The sequence below is a fragment of the Anarhichas minor genome, unplaced genomic scaffold (genome assembly GCF_050575085.1).
Source record: "Anarhichas minor isolate MPS153535 unplaced genomic scaffold, ASM5057508v1 ptg000008l, whole genome shotgun sequence".
Classification (NCBI taxonomy): domain Eukaryota; kingdom Metazoa; phylum Chordata; class Actinopteri; order Perciformes; family Anarhichadidae; genus Anarhichas; species Anarhichas minor.
In genome coordinates, this window is record NW_027466454.1 from 59,765 (window position 1) to 84,998 (window position 25,234).

Consider the following 25,234-nt stretch of genomic DNA (forward strand, 5'->3'; position numbering starts at 1 on the left):
TCACATGACGTACGACAGATGCTCTAACTCAGCATAGTTCACAGTTCACTGATCAATGTGGCCAACACACAGTATCACTGTCAGCTCTCTGTGTATTTCAGTGAGTGACACTATTCACCCCATGTCTTCCACTGTGAGGAGTGAAAAGCTCAGCAGTGCTCATTGTCAGGATTTTTCAAAGAAGTCTCTTGTTCCAGCTGACCAGCAGGTCAATGATTTTTGAACACCTCGTCACCTTTGTGTGGAGGGACCACAGTTCCAGAAAGTAGGTCATTATTTCCTCGACGCTCCGTTCTGCACGCCGCTCCATCTCTTAAACATCATCATCCCACCAAAGCCGCAGCCGTCCCTGTGTACAATATGACTAAAGCATCTCAGATCAAGTGAAGGATGACAAAAGGCAGGAAAACAAGGAGGATGTTTCACACATACCAAGGGAGCTGCTTTGTTTATCTGTGTGGGCGTATTACTCCATGGTAGCTGAGGCATAGAAACAACACCAGGCCCAGTAAAGCACACAAGTTGTGCTTTATTCTTGACGAGCATCCTCCTCCTCGCTGTTTTTTTGAAATGTGTAATTAATGCGTGCAGAATTTGTTTACACATACGTTTATTTATCTGCTCTTCTGCCTCGTGTATTCGTTTTCATTCCCTCTGAATTGTCTGGAGGTTTGAATAATTGAAGTGATTTGTATTCTCTTAAAGGCGATAAAGGAAGGGCCCGGGGGAACGGCTGAGATTGAAAATACACAAGGCCCTAAAGTTTATCTCCAGCCGCCTCCTTAAACACCTCTTTTACTGTTTAAATATGTCTTATGAGTTTTTAATATGGAGGGGAACAAAGGGGAGAGAGTAAAGGATTGTAACTGACGTGTTTTTCAAGAGCCCAGATGATAAAAAGGAATAATAAACATTTGTTTTAAAAATAAATACAGTTTATCCTTGAACCCTAAATATAGACACTGCTATTTTTTTGATGTAGTAAGCTGTATATAGTTGACTGCCTGCAAGCCTCTCCCTAAATGTTGGCGGAGAAAGTATTATTCAAATGTTGCCCGGAGCCTCGGCAGCGTTTTGAAAGGTTAAACAGCACTTTAAACGTAGGCTGTCCAAATGTTAAAAGCACAAAATGATTGCTGGTGCAGCGTGCTTATGTAAGGCACAAAAAACAGACGAGTGCCCACACAAACAGGCGAGAGCTGGGAGTGTAGACAGTGATGTGTTCCAGGCTCTGACAAAGGTAATCACATTACACCTCCTGTGTAATCCTTGAGTAGAGACGTGTCTGAAGTATGGAGACTCATTTATACAGCAATAAACAACAGCTGCTTAACCAGTTTAAGATTTACTTTTCTCTTTTTATCGAGCAGTAGCTAGATATTTGTTAACCAACGCAACAGTTAGCTTGTCGTAGCAGCCCTGAAGGACCCGTACTGGGACTCAATCTCAGGTTAGTGGAGTGTTGTGGTGTTTTCTTGGAGGCCATTGCTTAATTTTTAGTTTAACAGAAGAAATTAGAGATAAGTAGCCAACTAGTGTAGAAATAATACTCATTTTATTCATACAGCACTTTCCAAGCTTTCCAAGCAGACAACCTACGGATTCTGCACATATAAGTCATATTCCGCTACAACAAAGCATCACCGAGATATGAGCCAACAAACACCAGCAACACAAATCGCTTTATCGATTATGATCAGAAAATGCACCTTACTTTTGGCATTTTGCAGGAGAAAAAGCAATAATCCCCCGCATTGTCACCGTTATATATGTTCAACGGATATCCTGTGTGTCACTCAAATCATTCCGTCAATTTCCGTGGCTTCAGGGGGACCAGGGGTGGGATTTCACTTTCAGCATATCAGATCGTATGCTTCACAGTTTACGGCACGTTGTTGATTGTGACTGGCTAACAGTGCTGTCAATCTTTTCCACGTTGGTATAGCTCAATTCTATTGGCTCTGACGCGTAGGAAGGAGGAGTCAATCACTGAAATCGACCAATGGGTGGCTAAGATACAGCCCTGAATACACACAAGGCGCTAAAAAAAAAACCTACACTCAGACAGGGCTCAGAGAGGTTTCTGGCTTTCAAAATAAAGCCAAACTGCTGTATTTGCATGTATTGAACATCATTAGTGATATACAAGTGAACTATATAGTTTTGTACATGAGAAAATTCAAATGGCACACATGGTGCCAAAATGAGCATTTTGGAGACCTCGCCTGAACTCTCTGTACTAAAACCGCTCTAATTTTGTTCTGCTTCACTTTATCAAAGTCAAACTTTGCAGAGAGACTGTTCACATATTGTGCTATGATTTGGGAGAGGTTTTGAACTGCAGCTGCATCATTTGTTTTAGGCGAATCTGAAAATGTTTAATTTTGCCTACTAGGCCTATTTTTAGCCCCCTGCTCGAAAATTGCAAACTCCTACTCTCTTGAGTAAACTACCCAAACTACAAGGTCTATTTTAATAATTTTGATGGTCTATACAGGTAACACTTGTGAGATGTGTAAATATTGTGTAAATATTGTGTATATGTTACTGGTTAAAAACTGCTATACTAATGGCACAGCTCAAGTTGAAAAAGTTTCAGATTCGCCTGAAAAAAAAGCACTTTCATTGATATTTCTTTGGAATTATTGCAGAATGAATCCTACAAACACTCCTGTGTCATAGCAAACAGGGTTGTGGTCTCTCTAAGCTCATTTGACTTAGATTGAGTGAAGCAGGCCAGCATAATAGGAGGTCAGAGAAATGAGCATTCGGCTTGAAATTCTGTACTCGCTCATGCTCTATTCTAATTTTATATACTATATAACTATATATTTCACTTTTTTTATCACTCATATTATTCAATACATCCAAATACAGATTCCTGACATCATCAGAGCTCTCAGCCATAGGATTTTCTCAGTCCCTGTGTGTGTGTGTCGCTTTATCTCAGCCTATCATCGGTCGATTTCAGTGAATAAGCCCTCCTTCGACGCGTCAGCGTCTCAGGAAGGCCTCTGTCGAATTTGGTATTGATTGACATAAGTTTCAGCCAATACAGTTGCAAAGAGTGCGGCGTCTCCCCGTGCGTAAAATTCCATTGGCCGAAAGTCTGACCGCTGGCCCGAGCTGGGTTGACCCCCCTTCCACAGGAACCGGCTCGGCATAAACAGGATGCGCTTCGCGGCCATGACGGTAGCTCTCAACCGGAGCATTTTCGATGTTTTTGTACTAATATTTCATAAAACCTGACCAAAAACCATGGATTTTTTCCGGTGAAGACCAGTGGCATTGGACCGTTGTACGGTCACAGCGTTGCGGTGCGTCTACGGAGAGAAGAGCCGATGGTATGTACGCTTTCTCTGCGTGATGCTAATGCTAAACGATGTACGGATTAGCCGGCTAGCTGCTAGCTTCGTGGTGAAAATATTGATTTGAGGCAGACATAACGCCGATTTCTGCCCAGGATTTCATGCTTTTATGCCACGTTTTTTAGATGCTTATATTAGTAGTCTATAGTTGTGTTTGGAGTGTGTAAAAAGTGACTTATATGATAGTGTTGCCCATACGTTGCTGTTTAATCCGGAAAAAAAACTGGACAGATCCACAATATTGACGAACAATATTTGCAGATGTCCTGAGCTCGTAGCCAGAAGGTAATTTGTGCTGTGTGCCATCTTTATTTACTCTTAACCAGTAACGTATACTGATATTTACACATCTGAACAAATCTCACAAGTCTTCCCTTTATTATAACACCAAACTTATTCAAATAGACCTTGTCGTTGTAGAGATACAGTCTTTTTAGTATGTGCATGCAATATTCGAGTAGAGGCCTAAAAAATAGGTCCGTTTTTAAAAGTGCTTTCCGTATTCAAAGATTTTACAGAATTTAAATTTAAGAATAAGAACAAGAGCACATGTCTCCAGCAGAACTGAACCCTCACATCAAATGGTGCAAAATAACTAAATCAATAATTTGAGTCACCAGTCGCTATGATCTGTAATATTCTTCTCACCTGAACATTACACTCATGAGTGTAGTGTCGAATCAGAGTCTCTGAACACCAACACAGGTCACTTATTATAGCTGATTAGGGATCTGCTCGGGTTGAAGATGGGCCGGAGCTTTGACGGGACTCTATTAGGTCACAAATCTTATTCTACCAATTAGAATGATGAAGGTGTAATTCTGTCTCGTCCTACAGGTTCAACAAAGCTCAGTTGAAACTCAGGAAGTTGTGACTCACTTAGTGTGTAGCGACCACACAGTCCTGAGAAGAGGTCTATTCCGCCTGATACACTGAGAACACCTGTGTGAGGGTTTGATAACACACTGAACAGGTGTGTCCACTTAATGTAACAAGTCTCTCCACGCCAACCACATCTCCAGGTGGGAGTAAACCTTTATAAAATAAAAGATTACTGTAGCAGTATGAACGAATCCGGCAACCGCTTTGTGCGCTCTGCCATCTAGTGGCTCCACCATTGCTGCGGCAGCAGGCTGTAGTGACTCAGTCTGTTAACGGTGTCAACTGGTGACTTTAATCCGAATGCGTCCGTGGTTGGTAACACAGATGTATTTACAATTGAATGAAGTAAAATGTAATTTGAAGGCTTTACGAGGTTTTTAATAGTTGTGAGCAACCATGACGCATTCTGCTGAGTCAGGACGTTTTTGATGTATATAGGTTCCTTATTTAAGTTGTAGAAACACAATCTAAGTGGTATAAAAAATGCTCTTCTTGTTCAAAGAAAATGAAAATTAAAAGAATTGAAAGTGATTTATTACCTCAGTAAACATTGTAAACATGAGTTTATGGTCTCAATCTCTAGTTTCAAGTCTTCTTCAATACAGCATGATGTTCATTTAGTAAATTATGGTCCATTTAGAGTCAAACAGACCATAAAGCAGGGTATGCTTCAGGGCGGGGCTACAGTGATTGGCACTTCTGGTGCAAAATCCAAGATGGCGACGATCAAATTGCTGAACTCGAGGCTTCAAAACTGTATTCCACAAACCAATGTGTGACTTCGTGACTATGACCACTTCTAATATACAGTCTATGGTAGGACCTTATAAGTGTTTACTTCTGCTTTTCGAACATATTATTTTTATTTATTTGTTCAATTTATTTTCATTGGTTATTCTTGTTTTGTTTCCTTCTAATTTTTTACATGTGTGGTGAAGCCTGACCGGAGTGGCTTCTGAAGTGGTAGGAGGCAGACACGAGACTTTGTTCCGATATCAAAAAGGTGTTTTATTTATAAAAGTGCCCTGCTACACGTGTAACCAAACATATATACAAACACACAAACATTTAACTGAATAAAACTCATCGTAAAGTAACATAATCACATGCACACAGCTACACACTGATCTTCATTCTCCCTGTTAAGTCAAAGTCATCTCCTTATATAGAGCCTCCTATCAGCAGGATCTAGCTCATACCATGAGTGCAGGTGACACCAATTACTGACACCACTAGTTAACAGACAAAAGCTATACCTTACAGCACCCCTTTAGATAGCCAACAATTGTATATGGTTTACAATTTGCTATACACTCACCACAATGTAAAACAGATCACAACTAACCTACAAATCTACATGTACATACTCTAATCCCCCCAATACTTGGTCTGACCCAATGACATCACGGATGACATCATCCAGTGTATAAATAGAGGAAATGGTTGGGTGCCTCCCCCTTTAGCCTCTGGAACACATGGTGGGTATGGTAAACAAACAATTGACAAGCATGGTCAGATTTATAGATGAATGTAATAGGGACAAATGGTGTGTTCTCACCCACTTTGTCACAACATGTTCAAAATGAAAATCCAATCTCTTTTGCTGACATGCCTGCTGCCACAACCGTCACAGTCATGCCATCACTTGCTGCTGCTGCCATTCAACATTTTAGAAGCCCCACCCCAGCAGCCACCTGTAGGCCCTGAGTCTACGTACTCCTCTCAGTTCTCATCATCATGATCACTCCCTGCTGTGCTGATCTTTGTGCTTCATGAGTGGAGTGACGAGGTCAGAGCAGAGATGCCAAATGTCAACACTGTACATAATCTACATCCCAATAGGAATATTTTCCACATGATTTCGCTCTCTAATTTGGAACTAAGTGGCCGAGCCTAAACCCCTAAAAACATCCCCAGAGGGTGGGCCTACGTACTTTACAAAACATATAGTGGAAGTGTAAACTGATGTTGAATCGTTTGTACAAGGAACCATAATCAAATACCAACGACACTGTAATGGCACATTTTACAACTTGATAATGATGAACATGAGTGTAATGGGAAAATATGTCATAGTCTAATGTGAAGGTTTAAGGAATGTAAGTCCTAAAAGAGCAGACACCAAACTGTAGTTTCAGCAGATGACTTTAATTAGTTTAGTATCCAGGTGTCTTGTTATCTGTTATCATTGGGCACTGTTTGTTTACTCTTCGTAAGACAGAGACACAGAGAGGCTTTGACTAACAGAGATCCTCTGTTTTAAATACTTTTGAAGTCATTTGTGACGCGTTATCTGAAGTTGTAAGGGCGTAAACCTTTGCATGCAGATAAGATGGGTGAGGGTAAAGAATGTCTGTTCTGTCTCTGCAAATGGTCATTTTTACGATGTCACAGTGACTTCAAAGGAAGCATCTGTTGTGAGTTTAAACTGATTAGTGTAAGGCAAACTGTGAACAAAAGGCTTTTATCTCCTGTAAACAGGAGATAAAACATCTTCCTGACTGTCTTAAATTATATACTAAGGCTCGAAGGATGACCTGCCTTTTGTTGTGTTCTTTGTGTATTCTTGTTAGCTAAGCAGATAACAGGAAGCTGTCTGAGTATAAATGTCCATGCATTCTGAGTGTAGGTAGAGCACTCTCCTAGATGACTGCGATGTGTCTGTGAGACTGTTCTCTTTGCTTGCAAGCAAATAAATTGACTTTACAAACCTTGATCGTTCATCAAAACTCTGTTTTACTTTATATTGATAGAAAACCTCAACTTTCTTCTCCCGACTAGTCATAAGAAATATTCCACAACATGAGTTACATGTTGGCTGTAAAATGTACAGTAATGTAAAATTCATTGAACATTGAATTCAAAGAGAATGTGGGAAAACTGCTAGTGCTTTGAGAACACAACAAAAACGCTGATGCAAGGCTGTATGCAAGGCATACATAAGGAGGATGCCAGAGCATTGTGACAATGAAGCATCTTCCATTGATTTTAGAGGCAACATTCCCTTTGGATGGCCGCCGTGCAGCCTGGCTGTAACCCTGCGGATACATCAGAGCCGGCTGTCTTCTTCTGCTCTCCTCTGTGAAGCTGATAAAGCACATTTGGTCCGAATAAAAGACAGAACTGGGACCATTGGGATGAGTAAGGTCGTTCCCTGTGTGCTCCCCCCTGGATAATCCTACCCACAATTCATAGCCTAATGGGACACGTAAAATATTATAGCACCATGATTTCTACAGTTTCTGGCAGCCACTGCTTCCCTCTTGTTTGGATCCTGTCTCTCCCTTGTCAATCGCCAATCAGGAACATAAAAAAGTTATATTTAGAATATTAAGAATATTTAGCCAATAAGCTGTCAGCGAATCGAATGCACAACAATTCTCGATGTCTCTCAACGCATGTTCTCAACTTTCTAAATCACTGCACTTGGCTACTTTTTCAAGAATGAATACGCAGTCAGATAAATCCGAACTATGGACGTCACGATTTGAAATTGTGATATCATGATTATTTTAAGAAACAATAACATGGTTTTGCTGTTTTCACGATTATTAGAAAGACTATTTCTAACATAATTTTCATCACTATTAGGTCATAATTTCCTCTCTAATATGTATTTTTGTGCTGTGAAAACATCTCTTTCAAACAACTGTATTTATTCACGTTTATCGCCGAAAACTTAATTCTACAAGATTACATTTGAACACATCATGTTTACGATATATCTTCATCCAATAGTCACGTTGCTGAAAGGGAAGAACGGCTGCTCTCATTGAACATCAACCACACCATCTTACCATCATTGGTCAGCATGCTGCTCACCAGCTTGTGTCATTGAACACCTCCGGGCAGATTTTTACTTAGAGACAGCATAGGGCTGAATCTGATTGGATAAAAGCTCTACTTAAAGCAAGCTGCGCTGGAAGCAGCGCTGCAGGCTGGAAGCAGAGCAACAGAGGAAGACAGTAGCTGTGCAATGAGAAAATAAGATAATGGGAAACATATTTAGAATACATGTAGTGTATTTATGAGAAATAATGAAATTATAAAATAGTTAAAACTTTTCTGTTGAGGCCAGCCCTGACGGCCCACCACTGGCATCTCTGTCGGCATCTCTGATCATTTCTGTTTCTTTTTTATCATCAGTGGTTTTATACATCAGGATATACCTGAACAAATTGTCAGGAAGCCTTACTACTCAAGTGGCAACACATATTGTTTTATCTCTTACTCGATACTCCAGACATTTAACCCTCCTCTTGTGATTTGATTGTAAAGTTTGTAAGTGACCTCAGGTCCAATATGGATATGAAACATTTGATGTTAGTACTACTTGACTCAACGGCAGCCTCTCATACAGTAGATCTCTATTCTTTTAGGGAGACTTCACAATCTGATGGGTTTCTTTGGTACAGTTTTTGATTGGTTCAAATCTCATCTTAAAGATAGAGAATGTTTTGTAAGTATGAAGGAATGTTCCTTTAAAAGTTATACAATGACTTTTGGTGTTGTTCAAGGTTCACTTCAAGGTCCTTCACTTCAAACTTTACATGCTGCCACTTGAAAACGTCACCAGGAGCCATGACACAGATTTCTATAGCTATGCTGATGACACAAAGATTTATATTATATATCTATATGTCAGAACTAAAACCCATGGTGAGGTATCCTTCTCTTACTGTGGTCCACGTCTCTGGATCAGCCTTCCTAAGGACCTGAGGGCAGCAGAGAATGTTGGCATTATATACTGGCTTTTCATTGAGCATTATTAATTATTAATTATCATTTTATTGACTTTAACTATTTAGTCTTTTTTCTAATTATGTATTGTACTACCACTCTTTAGTCGGGCTTTCTGAGTTTAATTTATTTCAAATCCTAATCCTAGGTGTTTCACCCTAAATTGATATTTATCTTCTGTTTTATTTTTTTTTTCTGTTAGTATTGAGTGTTATGAATTACACTGTCACTAATTGTTTTGGGTGTGGAGGGGGGGGTACTGTGGGAAGTGTGTTACATTTCATATGTATGAAAATGACTATACAAATCAAGTCTGACTGATGGATAGCCACTGCCGGGTTGCTATTTTGGCATCCGGTCAATTTCTTCACTTGCTGTGAGCAAATCTGGCAAGAATACACACTGATAATCTACAATAAACAATATAAATGATATATTATATGAAATAAAAGATCTCATTCTGTTGAAATATGCATCCCACGCTTTTGACTTCTCTCATCTCTCTCCCTGCTGTTCTCCTGGAGTTTCAATTCCCCCGGTTCCCCTCCGACATCATCAAATTTCAAAATCCATCCACCAAATTTATTAGAATTAGCCCTGTGTCACTGCTGTTTGTGATTGTGGTTTTTAAATGATGTACTTTTTCCACGTATTTCTCAGTTGTGTCCAGATAGACACACACACATACAAACACAAGCAGACAGAGATAAGTTCCATAGAAAACATTAGAGGAGCAGAATTGTTTGTTGATCGTCGCTGAGGTGGTGTGAAGATAACTGCTCAAGCAACAGTCCAGTGTGAACCTGGCGTTACTTGGTTTAAGTCACTGCATCTGCCAACAGGGTTAGAAACACCACAGCTGTATTTCAGACTACATGAAGGTTCTTTTAGCACATTAGTAATCGGAGCAGCTAATATTTATTGGTAGCGAGAGCGACAAGCCAGTAGACTGCTGGGTGCCGTCTCTCAGCTGCGTGCACACAGAGTTTCTGCTCGCTCCACCCTCAGTGAAACACAGAGATCAGAGCAGAGAAACTAGTGCAACAGTTAATTATAGTCACTAAACGTGAAGACTCACACTGGGCTGAAACCAAACCAAACTCCTGATTATGTTCGGTCACTGCAGCGGTGCTGAGTCGATCACAACGCATCTCAGAATGGAGACATTCCCACACCTCTATCTTCTACCACAGTGGTTTCATCAGCCTCAGTTTAATGTTGGAAACACACACACACACACACACACACACACACACACACACACTTGCAGACAAATGGAACGACACACACGCACGCGCTTGAACGATAGCTTACCTGCAGTGCAGCTTTTTATTGAGCAACACGGTTTCAGTCATCCTGGTTTCTAATGATGAGCACTCTATCTAAGAGAGGAATAAACAGACACCACAGATGGTGTTGACTAACTCTGCTGATGATGGTGTGTATTTCTGTGTGTATGTGCCCACACTCATAAGCCCTGATCTACAGTGATACAGTGTTTTTTTGCTGCTTTCATCTCAGATCCATCACAGTAAACAGGACAAATTAGACCCTCACATTTCACAGACTTTCACATTTCAGCTGTGTTTGTTTGATTTGCTTCACAGTGTTTTTCACTGGCACCGCTCCCAGCAGGCAGCCGGGGAGCAACAGGCACCTGGCACCACTTATGGAGTCTCTAAATGTATTTACAGCTAGCCCGCCAGTTGTTACAGTAATGTGGTTCTATTGTGTCGGACCCCGGGAGGTTCAGCGGCACATGTATCTCTTCTGATGCCTTTCTGTTACCGTAAAATGGAAAGGTGTGGAAATTAATAAAGTTACATTTTTACTGGAACTGCATCGATCAGTAAGGACTGTGTGTAGTCATGTGCCCTTTAACAAAACACTCATTGATGTCCATCCAATGTGGAGGTGCCCTTTAGTGAGACACTGAACCCCTAGTTGATCCCTGGGCGCTCTACAGCAGCCCACTGCTTCTGACGATTAGGATGTGTGAAATGCAAATGTTATATTTCATGTATGCAGATGACAATTGAAATAAAGTTTCTTACCATACGATTCAAATGGGTCTTGTTTTGTATTCATAGACGTTTGTTTTCCAGGCAGGATTTAGAAAATTGCCCAACCTGGCAACATTTCTTGGGCATTACATTTTCCGCCCCAGAATGCCGTGGTGTGTCAACCAATCAGGGACTACCGGGCAAATCCAAACATATTCCAAAGACACACACACACCATCGGGCTGGGAAAAATACGGCTCCGACAAACAGACAACAATTCACAAAAAAAAGTGAAATAGCAGGTTAGTATATGCAACATAATATATCAAGTAGACTTCACTTATTCATAGAGAATGGTGAATGTACTAGTTTCTTTCGCGCTGATTTCAATCTCTTCAATTGAAAATTGAAATTATTGTAATTGCGTTTGATCACCTCCAAAAAAGGAATATATTCAATAGTTATGTAAGAATTCTGAAAAGGGTGTATGCGAGGTCAAAGCACTAGCTCTAATTTACCCTATTCCCTTTGTGCCATGTTTGGTTTACTTCAGTTAACAATTCAAAATATCTTGTATGTTCAATTTTAAATAAACTTGCTGTTTTTAATCCTTTCAGAAGATATGTTTGATGTTAAGTTGTAGGCCTAGATATTACAATGTGTTAGTATAGCCTGTTGGCTAAAGTACTTCACTATCCACAGATATTTGATCTGATCGGCACCGTACATGTACTACATGAAAGAGAGGCTCTGTCGGAGGCCTTGAGAGAGATGGAGTGAGAAATGAGGAATTAATTTCCAAGGCACCAAATCATTAGCAGCAGGCTGTTCTTCATGAATTAATAAACACAACAACGTGTTGCAGTTTGAATTCAATTACAAACTAGGTCAATAGTGCATCCCAAATAATTAGACCTGCACAATAATAGATTATCAAATATTTCAGTGTAATTTAATCAAGAGCTCTTTGGCATGTCAGACGGAGGTTGATAAATGTCTCCACCTTTCTTTACACTTGCAATGTTGACAAAGGGGGTCAGGTGGGAGCTCATGATAATGTATCAAATGTCAGATAGGATTTAAACGGATCACATCGTAATTTGGGGCAGTTGAGTTTGTTTTTGTGGCTGATTTGTATCAGGTAATATATAGCCACAGAAAGACTAACAATTTGTTAGTTTGCTCACAAAACTTGCTGACCTCTCTATCCTGTCTGTGGCTCTCAGCCTTAAGCCTATTGGATCCTACTGAAGACATGGATCTTTACAAACACCTCACCAATGCATGGTTTATATTTAAGAAAAGGCTCAGTAGAACCACAGGACATTGTAGTTTTCATCACACGTCACTCAAACTGGAGGAAACCGTGCTTTTGTTGGGGACTATTTTCTACATGTGGTGCTCTAGTGACTATATTGTGGCAGCAGGACGGTGTTTCTGGAATCGAGACCAAATAAACTACAGTTTGTGTGTGAACAGGTCACACAGTGCAGCAGTGGGGCTCATGGAAGTGATTTAATGGAGCTCTATAGCACAGTGGATTGATGTATGTTAGGCTTCGATACACACATAATACTTGCTAGTAGGATTCATTTGATTTGGGTTTATGCTTCATGAAAGGAAATAAGATTTCACTTGATTTATCAAGGATTCAAGGATCATTTATTGTCATTATCCAACACAGGGACGCACAACTAAATGCAGTTGTGTTCCATTTGCAACACAAGAAAAACGTGACAAACATAAACAGTAGTTCATTCCTGTAGTGCATTGTTTTAATTTACATCAAGGAATGTAAAGAGCAGCAACAAAAACAATTCTCTGGGCAGATAATATGGCCGACATCTTTACATTAAAAACGTAACATGAGGAAAACATTGTCCATCAACTTCCACTATGTTTGAGCAGCAAGCACCATGATGTGAACACAGAGTCCACCTCCTCTGGTCCACCAGAGTCCTGCTCTCTCTCCTGCTGTCTGCCCATAAAGTGCAGCTTGATCCAGGATGCCACGATGGAGTCAGGTCTCTATGAAGATGTAGGCTTTTATTCCTGTGACCGCTCATCAGACAGCCAGCAGCATGCTGGGTAGTGGTAGTAGCCTCAGGTCCTAGCTGGGTTAGCTTAGCTTCCGGGCTCTCCTCCCTGTCTCCTCTGGGCCAGTTTGGTGGCGTTTGGTTCGGCAGGTCCGGCTGGTTGGTCGGCCGTGGAAGGTGATCGTCTCAAGGACCGCTGCACCTTTTCAGATGTTGAGTGTATTCAGTCATATGCCATAAGTGCTCCAGTAATAAACACAAAAAAACATAAAATGAAGACAAAAAATGTTACGAAATGCATGGGAGCTGCCAACCGCAGCATGTACATGCGCCTTGTTGCCATAGCTAAGAAAGTCCTTTAAGAAAGTGCTACCCGACTGTCGTCACTCCAAGAAAATGGTCCACAGTTCTGCAGCTCCTTCGTATGAGTCGACTGTTGAATGTGGTTGAACTTAATGATATTATCTGGATTCAGTGGCTGTAAAGGTGGGAGGACACATCCCCCTTGTCCTTAGTATAAAGCTCACCCGACTGTAGGTCCGGCTCAACAGTCTCAGTCAAAAGAGAAACTGAATTGGTGACAGATTGAAGGAGAAAACAGTGAGAGTGACATTGAGAGTGAGACAAAGGAAACACAATCGGCCTGTTTTTGAACCACAAGAAGGTAATAATGTAATCAGCCACACTCACATCGTGCTGGTTATTGTGAATTAGTGTGTGACAGTGTATGTGTGTGCGCATTTGCACGTTTCACTGTGTGTTTATGGGGGTTTGGTTAGCTCAGTAAGAATGGCAACTAAATAAGGCTCAATAAAACTGCTTGGCAAGTGCACATTTACCTGCTCTGCTTTGATAAATGCCACGGCTAGCTGCGGAAAATTGGCTGCAAACGACAGGGTGACTAATTCCCTTGCAAAATGTTGTAAGGGATTTTGTGTGCCTGTGCATGTGTGTTTATGTTTGTGTGTGGGTGTGTGTGTGCGTGAAGGACTTACAGGTTGTTTGAATGAAAATGAGAACTGTTCAATAATACATAAGGCTGTCTGCAGAACACGATTACCAAAGAATATGTTTTATGAAAGCCCCCATAAATGGTGGCGCTGGATATTTGCACGCCACCATATATTTTACAGATTTGACAAATTGCAGACAGGAGTCGATATTGCATTTGGGTTTCACGCTTGGCTGCTTAATGTATTCCCTCAATTCAGAAAACATTGAAAAGCGGCTTGGAGAAAATATTAGGCACATTTTTTTCATTACATTACATTATTCTGCTGGTTTGTAATCTATGACATCACTAAACATTATGAGTTCCCTTACAGCAGGATATGGATATGAAACTGCTGGTTAGCCTTCTTGCCTGGCATGTAAACCTGATACCCTCCTGTCCTGTTAATCCACACACCACTCTCATGTGCTCAGTTAAAACACCTTGCGTCTTTTTGTCTTTGAACCTGTAGTCACTGTACAGAACCGTATGTGTTGTGTGAATGTGCTAAGACAAGCATACCCAACAATGTGTGCAGGAAGAAGAGAACATGTCGTCAATACGAGTTAAAGTGAGGTCTTTGTTTGACAAACTAAGTTAGCAGACACTGAGTGCTGACAATATTCACAACTTGGATACATTATTTTGAAAAAATAAGTTGTTTATTTTGATCGGTGGACTAAAGGATTATAAATAATTGCGGACTGGACGCATATTCAGACTTAATGACCTCTTCAAAGGTAGTCACCACTTTTGAATGTATCTCTCTTGTTTACAATGCCGGTAAATCTTAATAAATAAAACTTTGGTGCTCATGGTTTCTGATAAATTGAATTGTGGAGCATGTCCTTATTGACAGATGTTACAGGGAGTCTAACTGAGACCTAAACATGTAGCAACCCCCAGCAAGTAAAAGGGATCGGCTTTCATTTGACGTTTTGTTCTCAGCCTTTGACAAAGATTGCTTTTAGTTGCATTTGACTCATTATAGGTTACGGATTTGTAGTTTTTTAAGAGAAATTTGAACCTCGTTCTTTTTAATTGTCTGATGATCTCTCTGAGGCTACAGTCACCTGTCACCATTTTTTGATGAATATAATTACAGTTCCATGCAGGGTTGTAGTCAAGACCAATGTAATCAAGTCCAAGACCAGGTCCAGTCGAGTCCAAGTCAAGAACGGTTGAGACCAAGTCAATACCGAGTCCAAGGCAGAGTCCTGTTGAAGACCATAATAGGCAATAGTGTCTAATGCTAATATATTGATTAAGGAGTTAGATGGACAGAACTATTATATCAATAAATAATATTGATCTATCTTCTAATATCATACCAATCTATTTATAGTTTGAGGACCATACTTGTTTTTTTCATGGTTCATGTTTGTAGAATCAGGCAACGTTCAGTACAACTGTTCCCAAATCAGCAGCCAGGAACAACTTGTTCTCATTAGCCAAGACAAGTGCCAGATTTCATAAAAGTCGTCTCGAGACCTCGAGACGTGTGATGAGTCTGACTGTAAAAAGAGTGGATTTACCTTGAACTGGCCTCAGTATTTGTCCCTAAATGCTTGTGTCAAAGCTTGTCAAAGCACAACAAGTTGCATGCTATAGACTCATTTAAAATGGTCAATACACTGAAGTTAATAAACAGGTTCTGGGTTTCATTAAAACACTTTGAATGAACTTTTAATGAAGAGTATGCTTGAAAGTGATTGTTATGATGTTGAAGCACTCTATACAGCCCAGAGGATAATCCTGCAAAAGTATTTGTATTTATTCATTAATTTTATTTTATGTAGAATAGTTAAAAGTGTAAAGAGTAAATAAACCTAAAGGATTCTACATGAGATAGCTTAGTGATGTCATTGTCATGACAACAGAGCCAGCAATGAAGTCAGAATTCAGGGTAAATCAACTCTTTCAGATCGTATATAGAGTCAGACTAATCACATCTCAACACTACAGTAACATTCACCCAAATAGCTTGAGAAGCCTTTATTTAAATAAATAATATCATGAATAGATGATGTAAGGAATCATTACATACAAATAATTCAGTGTTTGTGCCCATTGGCAGTTTATTCACGTTCAATTGTGGAAAATTGGCAGAAATGTGACTTTATCACAGTTATATATTATGTTCATTATTTATAATAATTGTTTGTTTCTTTAATTTAGCTCTCCTTAAATGAATCACTGGAGCAACTTCTACTTTGAAGGCGAGCGGTCTTTGTTTACAGCTCTTAACTTCCTTTACTCAATTTTTTCATTATTAAAGTTGGACAATGGAACCAGCTGATGTTTTGGTGCGTGGAATTGCATTGCACGTTCGTTCAATGATACAATAACACATGGAAAGAGTTAACCGTGTTTAGGCAGCATTGGCTATCGAACATCGAACTCACACTATCAGAATACATCTACATGAACACAAGCAGACCAATGACATGAGGTAATACTCCTAAACTACTATTGTTCATTATACAACGTGAACAATGGCAAATAATTATACTTTGTGCACGGACCCTTCTCAAAGGGAACTGCATTATCTCTGGGTTATATTTAAGTATTAATGTGTGGTTTTTGACTTCTATACCTAGAGTTCAAATGAAAAGTCCATCTACCTGTGACTGTTAATGCTTTCAGGGGCCTGCTACAGAGTGGCTGACTGTAAACTGCTTTAAAGAAAAGTAATGAAATTGAAGGCGTGCTTCTGTTTGTAGTGACTTAGCCTTGGGTATTAAATAGCTTTGGCTGAAGGAAGTTGCACGGACTCAAGGCTGCAGGTACCAGTGAGTTTATCCTTGAGCAATAGTCTGATCTGAGAGAACATTTATCAATGTACTGTTTCTCCCATGTCTCCTCTTTGGGCTCAAGGGAAGTATGTACTGCTGTCTGTGCTTTGGTTCATTTGTTTGTAGATTGATCCATAGTGTTTACATTTTCAGGTTTGGGGCAGAGATTTTAAAGGGTCAATCCAAAGGGTAAAAAAATATATATATACGTACAGTATATGTATATCTACATCTTTCCTATAGTGGTATCTAAACATGCAGATCGTCTTACATGTATGTGTCTGGGTTTTCAGATACCTGTGTCTGAGATTCTACTTCCGCTCGAATGCGATAAAGGTAAATGGAATATCTGCAGGAATTACAGCAAAGAAAAACGAAAGAAAAAAGTATAACTGCAATATCTTCATCGAGGATAATCAACACTGTAATCAGTTTCTTAGAACTACTTTCTTCAGAAGAAATAGACACTATGAAATATGTCAATATGATATGGTAATTTTGGTGAAGCCATCTGAGAGAATAATATGAGGATTGAACCTTAATTATAAAAACTCAGCTGATTATAGGTACGATTGAACTGATAAATGTTCTACGAAATCGTAAATAGGGATTATACGTTTGTTTATATATATGTTTATACAGGGATCAGCTGTATAAACATACATTCCTTTACTTTATATTGATATTAAGAGATGTGAACAGTTTGATTAAAACTGATTCATTTTGATTTAGGCAGAAGCAGTTTGTAACAAAACAGCCTTGGTTTAATAAAACTTTGTATGATTTATCACTGCTCGGTTTGCCATTTATTACTGAAGTTCCCTGACGCTCCCACTGAGTCATGTCAGCACTGTCAAAACTTTGGAAGCCAAAGTCGAGCCTCAAGAGGAGCACGGATTGCTCAGTGGTTTCTGAATGGCTTAGGGTTTACACACTAGTGAACATGTAAACTAATAACTGCACATCAGTGCAAACTGCTGCACATTAACAGTCAAATATCTAAACAGCTATTATATATAGTGATGGAATTTGCAACCCATATAGTTTCAATGCTGATAAATCTGACATTTCCTCAAATGCCATCTTCACAATTTCACTTTGTCCAATACCCATCAGCCTCAGCTGTAATTTGTGTTTAGTGCAAAATAGCTAATTTTAGTATTTTTGTCTACAATTTAAATCAACAGTGAACATGATTTAGCAGCTTAACACATGCTAGCATTGACACTGTCAGCATGTTAGCTCAGGCGACCGAAGTCCTCAACTCTGTTGCTGACATTTTAGGTGCTCTCACCTTCATTGTTACCACCAAATGAGGTGGTTTAGATAATCTGGATAAATTGTTGCCCTATGCCCCCTGTCTGCTCATCTTGATCTTCTTGTGTTTGTTGCTCTATGCTGGGATGTGTACAATGTGATCAGAAATAATAGAAACAAGAGAGGTGCACCTGCCTTACCTAGGCGTGGAAATCTGAAGGAACCATGGTAGAAACAAGAATCCAAACGGAATAATGTGTTGATCACTTGCGGCCTAAGAGGAGTGAGGAGTCAGAAGTCAATGATAATATAAAATAGTCAATAAAATAGGTCTAATAAATTATGAAGCACTGCAACCACGAGAGGCCCCTGAGTTTACAGTCAGAAATGAGCACCAACAGTATTATGGTGATGGGTCCAGTAGTATGAGAGATTAACTGCGGCTAGACAGCTAGCCCTACATGAACGCACGCAACTGAACGCATGATCTCCCCGCACGCTTACGGCTAGCAGAGATAATAAAGGCAGAGCCTACACAAATAATATTAATAACTTTATTTCTATAGCACAATTCAAAGCCCAAAGTGCTTAACAAAACAGCAGAACAACAATATCTCCGTAAAATCTAATTGCAAAAAAACACTGATACAATTTAAAGTTAACAGGAATTAAAAGCGAAATTAAATATTTTTTATTTTTTATTCATTAACAGAAAGTAGCCTCATCATATTTATTGTGGGACACTTTAGAAACGTCTAAAAGAGTGGCGGTTGTGTGAGAGTTCTAGGTGGAACCGAAAATAAAAGGCAGTCATCATTGATAAATGAAGGCACTAGATTATGTAACGTTATAAGTATAACGACTTTAAAATCAATTCTTAAAGTTACAGGTAGCTAGTGCAGTAGTGCAAGCAGAAGGGTAATGTGTTTTGTGAATTGGTAAAACTCCTGGCAGCAGTGTTCTGAATTACCTGTCATTTTTCTTAAGACTCCTTAGAGAGACCAGTGAAAAGAGAGTTGTAATAATGTAAGCGGACTGTAATAAAAGCACGTATTAGCATTTCAGTATCGTTCTGAGTTAAAATGATCTCATTTTAGCTACTTGACTTGGATGAAGATAATGCTGTTTTGTGCCCTTGTTAAAAATATAATCAGAGTCTAAAATAACTAACGTGTGTTAATTTGCTTGGACAGACTAGCAAACAGTGAATGTAGTCTCTTTGGGACATACCAATATAATATCTGTTCTGGCTTATTTCACCAAAGTTGCTTTTTAAAGGGATGTTCCTTTATATCTAGATTGAAAGAGGTCCTTATCAGCAGTGAGCGAGTGTTCTGTTGACAAGAGGGGGACTTTACTGGTGTCAGATATTTTGCTCCCTCAACTCCTTGGCTTCCGTTATAAGAAGACTGTCTTGTTTGGCACACATGCTATCTGCTGTTCACTGATCACCCCAACATGATTCCAGTGTATTTGGAGCAGGACAAGTGAAGTTGTTGCCAAGTACAAATACTTTTTGTCCACTTTTTCTGGTTTATTATCTCAGGAAGACTATGCAATTGGTCGCCTGTGTGCATGGCTCCGTTAGTGAGTAGGTCAGTGACTGACTGAGTGTGCACCACTGAGTCTGTCCACTCTCAATTGGCTGCAGCAAACTGCATAATATTGTGGGTGTCCAGCATTGGCTGTATGCTCAAGGACCTATTGTTGCAACGTTGTGAGCTTTTATTGCCTGTTTAATACTGCTATTGAATGCCTGCTGAATCCTCACTCACTGCTCTTAACCGACCCCTGGCCGGTAGGGGCCGCTAGTGATAACAGCTGAGTGCGTACCCATCCCCCAACTGCTACTCTGTGCCCACAGTAGGGGGGTAACACTTTGCTCACCTTTATTATTTGGATGGTGTGTTTGGCTAACTGCTAACAGCTAACAGCGGAAGGAACTACCAGTACACACACTGCTGTACCTCGATGTAACTCAGCCGTTGCTATAGAGGCAGATAGCTTGCTGAGTTTAATGTTGTTTTTAAGATTGTATGACGTATCTTATACGACGACTTCAAGCCGATTACCTGCATACACCGCTTGTAGTTTGAATTAAGTGTTCAGGCACACAATACAGCAATGGTCGTTGAAAACACACCTAGCCTTCTAGTTGCCTGTTTTTCTTTCTATTTTTTCTGCTGGTGTGACTTTCAGCCCTGACACCTCAGGAAGCCTTCAGCTGTTGGTGCTCTGCAGCAGTGTGTAGGGCAGCAGTGGAGCTGCTATGTTGGTCACACATGGCTGTGTTTCCTTGATGGGGTTTTATTGCCTCGAAAATGCCAAAGAACATGTCACAGCTAACCTTTTCGGTAAATGCATGTGTATGTGTGTGTTTGTGTGTGTGCACTTCCCAGTAGCTTTCCACAAAACAACAAGCTTTTTGTGCAGCTACCCTCGGGGAATTGAAGTCACACAGAGAGTAAACGAAGGCTGCTTTAGCTTCTGATGGTGAACTTTGGCCTCTCATCCAGGTCTACAAGAACATCTTTTGTGATTCATTACATTTTTTTTCTCAAACTGGTTTTATCCTCAGGAAATTAAGGCTTTTGTTCAAATTACACATCTTTATTTTTTGTGACATTTTCTTTGCGACAAAATACACACTCTTTCATCTATGAATGATGTTCTAATGCAATTTGATTGGAGAAGCAACAATTGAAGCCATTATAACAAAAACATAGGGAAATGAATTGAAGTAAGAACTGAATGCAGACATTAAGAGGGATCGGCAGGGGCCACGATGACACACACAAACACTCACGAATACACACACACAATGTGTGAAAAAACAGGAATGTTGTTATTTCTTCTTGTTAATGCTCCCAAGGCTGGTTTGTGTTATTTGTGGTGGTGATGAGTTGTCCTTGAGAGAGGTTCTCTGGACTTTAGTTTGTGTGGTCATTGAGTGGTGCACAAACATCACCATTATCCTACCTCGATATGGGTTTCAAATGGATTGTTGCATGTTGAAGTGAGAGGGATGGATTTAGGAAGAGGAAGGAGGTGGGGGATGAAAGGATGGAGGTTGTGGGATGAAGGGATGGAAGTGAGTCAGCTATGGAGTTTTTGTAAGCTGGGATGTGGGAGGCTCGGATGATAACCAAGGTGACCCTCCCATGAACTGCAATATATCTAGACAATGTCACCATCTTTTGTTAATGATTTCTACCACGGTGCTGCTGTCTGAATATATTGCGATGGTCTTTTTGGATCATTCGTGCCCCCAAAGAATGGCTGCTTTGACTATGTGATACATTTTGGAGATTGTGGAAGAAGGAGTGAGGGATGAGAATTCGGGTGGCCATTCGGCTGAGAATCAGTACCGGCGTAGAAGCCAATGGAGGAGGCTGCATCTGTGAATAGCTGGATGCCTTTCGGCTTGTCTTGGTCATCGTAAAAAGAGATGCCATTCCATGAGGAGAGGAACTGGTGCCACAATTGTAGCTCCATTTTGCATGCTTTGTTAAGTGTGAAGTGGTCATCGAGATTTGAAACGGAGGCAGCAACTGAAAGGAGGTATGAAAAAGAAAGATCAACTTTGGAGGATGATGCGGATGGCATAGTTGAAGTGGCCTAACAGCAAAAGTGGGAGAAGTAGAACTTTGGTGCATTTGAGTGACAGGAGGAAATCCAAAGCACACCAAAAGGGTGACAGTTGTCAGGGAGGATGGGAAGTATTGAAGGCGCCGGTGATGTCTGCCTTAGGCAAGCAAGCTCCTTGACCTGCCAGGCTGATGAGGGATGTGGTGTGATCAATTGTGATGTACTGTATGAAGTATTCCGGGCTGGGAATTAGGCTATTGATGCTTTGGACAGTAGAGCCGTGTGGGGATGGGAGGTCTATGATGTCTCTTTTTCCTGAAATATTTTCTAGTAGCTACGCCGATAAGACTGATTAGGAATATGGGGAAAGCTGGGCTAGTGACTGGGACAATCATGTATCAGTCTTTGACTTCCTGAGCCAGGAGTTTATCGACTGTGTCAGGCTAGGAGCTGGCTGATTGCAAATTTTGACATGTGTCGGAAGATTCTGGCTTAACCTGCAAGCCTGGGTGAAAGCCGTGTGTGAAACCATGTATGAGGAAGCTAATGAAATGGTGGTCTGGGTGGTTCTTTAAGGCAGAAGCTTGAGCATTGATGTTAATTGGGGTATTGAGATACTTAGGCTGTGCTTGGTTGGATTGTGGGGGCAGGTTGGTCTGGCGGATATCGATACCTAGAGGTGTTGCAACCTAGGTCATTGAAGTTATTACAGACCATCATCCCGCCCTGGTAGAGGACTGGTTTACCTCTCCTATCTACACCTTTGGGGATAATGCAGAAGGTGGTTGACTGGTCGATGGCTGGTTTAGGGGTGATGCATGGTGTGGGGACTACAGGAGGTAGGCTGCAGAAAACGGTGGGGCTTTGTTTACTAGGAGCTGGGGTAAAAGGCAGAGGGGCTGTGAGGGTGCATGTGGTGGAACAGGGAGAAAGATCAGGCAAATTTCACCATTGTGAGCTCATTAGAGCGGGTGGGGAGTGGCTGTTTGAGTTCAATGGGGTCGAGAGCGGTTAGCAATTCCCAAGGGATGTGGGGATAAGTCTGTGGACAGTTTGAAAAGATTTGCTTATTTAGGGGATATTGTATATTTAAAAAAAGTAGAAAATTCCTCAAAGGAGGATACCAATGCCCTCATGCACTTCCTCACTTAAACTTAATAATGTTATCATCTCCCCTAGCATGAATGACAGCCACCTTTTCCATGTATCTGTCAGGACCCAATAGCAACCACAGGACACAGAATCCTGTACAAACAGATTTATTTTCAACTGGACAGATATGTATGTGTGGCTGTGTGGTACCCGTGGTCCGACACAGGATGCAAGCCGGATCGACGGTGTGGTACCCGTGGACCGACACCGGAGGGCAGGCAGATCGACGGTGTGATTCCCGTGGATTGACACCGGAGGGCAGGCAGATCGACGGTGTGATGTCGCGTGGATCGACACCAGAGGCAGGCAGATTATCAGGTATTCTACACCCTCAGCAGAGAGGAGAGAGATTAGCACAGGAATCGTCAATGGGAATATACGGACGGCGGTAGCGGAATACCGAGGCAGAAGACGATACGGACTGACAACCCAGGTCTGCAGGACCAGGGTTGAACTACTGCCAAGATGTGATTAGTGGAACCCGGGTCTGGTGTGTCAGCTGCAAGAGGTGATCGGCTGGATTGTCTGCAGCCCCAATCAAGGATGTGGCCATGGGAGGTGTCTGGAGGCAGACAGAGGACAACACAGACACATGGACACAATAACAAACAGGGGAATGACAGAACACATGAGAGGAGAGGAGATCGGGGGAAACAGAGGTAAACACACAAAGGGTCAGACAGGGATTGTGACAGTATGCCACCATCAAGTTTCAGCTACTTCTGCCAGTTTGGTCTGTTGGACACGTTATTCAAATGAAATGGATCACCAGCTCCTAATGAAAAACCATCTTATTTGTCTTGTGATCCTGCATCGTTTCTGACGCTAATGTTGTGAACCACTGGTCAATACCACTTGTAGACAGCCAATAAAAATGAAACATTGTGGAGGTGAAGCGATAAGACCATAGTTAAGGTTTTAGATTTTTTTTTTTTTTATGTATTCAGCAAATTTTGAACAGCATACTGAAGCTGGTATCAGCCTATAAAATGACCACCATGTGTAATGTAAAGTCCTCCAGGAAAAAATAGAGCTCTGTTTAGCTTAAAAGTCATCTATTCACCATGCTCAACATGGATTCAGCCATTCATGAGCATGTGTTATTTGACTACTAGGTTGCCTTTGTCTGAGCCCAATGTCAATGCCAAGACCATGTACAGTATGGCCTTGTAGAGATCATCCATCAAGATTCTCCACCAGAGAATAGTCCAAGGACATATGGACAATAGAAATATAGACAATGAGAGATGAGTTTTGTTGTTTGTTTTCAAGTTTTGTGTAGGTTTGCACCTTTCTCAATGTAGTGATCTCATCCCTACTCAACATATTTTGCTGTTTGGGTATGTTGTAACATGTGCTTAACGCTGTGAAACCTTCACGATTTATGTTGTAACACATGGTTAGTGTTGTAAAACTGTCGCGGTTAATGTTATAACACATGGTTAGTGTTGTGAAACTGTCGCGGTTAATGTTATAACACATGGTTAGTGTTGTGAAACTGTCGTGGTTAAAGTTATAACACATGGTTAGTGTTGTGAAACTGTCGCGGTTAATGTTGTAACACATGGTTAGTGTTGTGAAACTGTCGCGGTTAATGTTATAACACGTGGTTAGTGTTGTGAAACTGTCGCGGTTAATTTGTAACACGTGGTTAGTGTTGTGAAACTGTCGCGGTTAATGTTGTAAATGGTTAGTGTTGTGAAACTGTCGTGGTTAGTGTTGTGAAACTGTCACGGTTAATGTTGTAACACATGGTTAGTGTTGTGAAACTGTCGCGGTTAACTTGTAACACGTGGTTAGCGTCATTGGTAGGTTTAGGCAACAAAACTACTTAGTATGAGTTAGAAAATAAATCATAAGGCCAACCATGATTTTTTAGCATCTGTAGTTCAAATTATGAAAACACATTTGTGACATAATGTAAGCTACAGACTCTATAGTCGTCATCAGTTTGAATAACAAATCTTTTTATTTTACACAGGACCAGAAGGCTGGTTACCTGATGTTGTCACACATGGTTAGTGTTGTGTAACAGTCACAGTTAATGTTGTAACATATGGTTAGTGTTGTGAATTAGCCACGGTTAATGTTGTAAAACGTGGTTTGCGTTGTGAAACGGTCACGGTTATATATAATAAACCATCTCTTATCAGCCAATACGCAGAACATTGGCCCTTAATCTTACCACTCCTGTAAAATTTGCCTAAAACGCCTATCCAAGGTGTACCCAAAGTAAACTGACAGCTCTTATTGAACCATTGGGAGTACATGTATGATTTTAGTCTCTATTGAACGGTAACACTCTGAAGTTTCTTCACAATCAGTCAGCATCACTGTAAGTGCTACTGGCATTGAGCTATAGAGTTTACAACACACTGAAAAAGAAGGTTTTTATTACCGCCTGGATTTGTTTTGGCCAACA

The 25,234-nt window shown here is 40.6% G+C and overlaps 1 long non-coding RNA gene across 1 annotated transcript in view; it reads left to right on the forward strand.

Moving 5' to 3' along the window:
* Positions 1-3,187: 3,187 nt before the first annotated feature.
* Positions 3,188-25,234, forward strand: part of LOC142945859 (uncharacterized) — a 36,194-nt gene continuing 14,147 nt past the window's right edge. Inside the window, exon 1 of the long non-coding RNA XR_012952948.1 lies at positions 3,188-3,344. This is a non-coding gene — a long non-coding RNA (uncharacterized LOC142945859). The remainder of the gene's footprint in view (positions 3,345-25,234) is intronic.